Source organism: Pteropus vampyrus, unplaced genomic scaffold, assembly GCF_000151845.1.
Source record: "Pteropus vampyrus isolate Shadow unplaced genomic scaffold, Pvam_2.0 Scaffold162, whole genome shotgun sequence".
NCBI lineage: Eukaryota > Metazoa > Chordata > Mammalia > Chiroptera > Pteropodidae > Pteropus > Pteropus vampyrus.
The window spans coordinates 697,645-698,491 of record NW_011888943.1 but is presented as its reverse complement, the minus strand read 5'-3'; the positions used below and the strand labels follow the sequence as shown (position 1 = coordinate 698,491).

The 847-nt window shown below is 46.8% G+C and overlaps 1 pseudogene; it reads right to left on the bottom strand.

Annotated features, from left to right (window-relative positions):
* Positions 1-271: 271 nt before the first annotated feature.
* Positions 272-390, bottom strand: LOC111745717 (annotated as a pseudogene).
* Positions 391-847: the final 457 nt, after the last annotated feature.

The window sequence follows — 847 nt, the reverse complement described above, 5'->3', positions numbered from 1 at the left end:
CCTCATTGTCTTCACTCTTTGGTTCTGAGTCTGAGGCTCCTGGCTGCAGAGGCATCCTTGGCTGTGGCTTTCAGCCCTCTGACCTCTGGTGTTGGGGATCTTTGCGAGGTGCGTCCACGTGTGCCACCCCCACAGCTCACCTTTATAGACTTTTATTTGTTTATTTGTTTGTTTGTTTGTTTATTATTTTTTTTAGGCGAGGCAACCCTTGGTTGACCTCACAGATTGCAAGGACCTCGATAGCTTACAATCCCTTATATTTTATTTTTTACGCCTACAGCCCCTGGTCTTCCTAGGTGGTCTCCCATCCAAGTACTAACCAGGCCCGACCCTGCTTAGCTTCCGAGATCAGACAGGATCGGGCTTGTTCAGGGTGGCGTGGACGTAAACAGACTTTCTTGATTATTAACTAAAGCAACCAACGATGAAACAAAGCACTGTGCTGGGCACTTGGCATGCCTCGTCTCCAAACTTTATAGCAGTTATTTTGTACATTTTAAATGTCAACCTTAAATGATAATTTTGTAAATTATCATTATGCCAGAGATTGTGTTATCTCTATGAACGTGGTAGCCTTGGTTCCTGGTGCTACAGGCGGGGAGGCCGAGGGTTCCGCGTCTGGGCACAGTGATGTGTCCTCTATCAGAGATCTTTTCTCCTCCAACAAATGTACTTTTCTTTATTTCAACACAGTACAACACAAATTTATTGGGAGAAAATTCAGAACGTGGGCACAGAAAATCGGAGCAGACTTGTCCGCCTAAGCAGTTCGTTCACTGCTGCCAGTTAATTAGCGTCTGTGGCTTCCGAGTCCTCCAGGGCCAGGCTCCCTGCCGCTCGCTTTCTG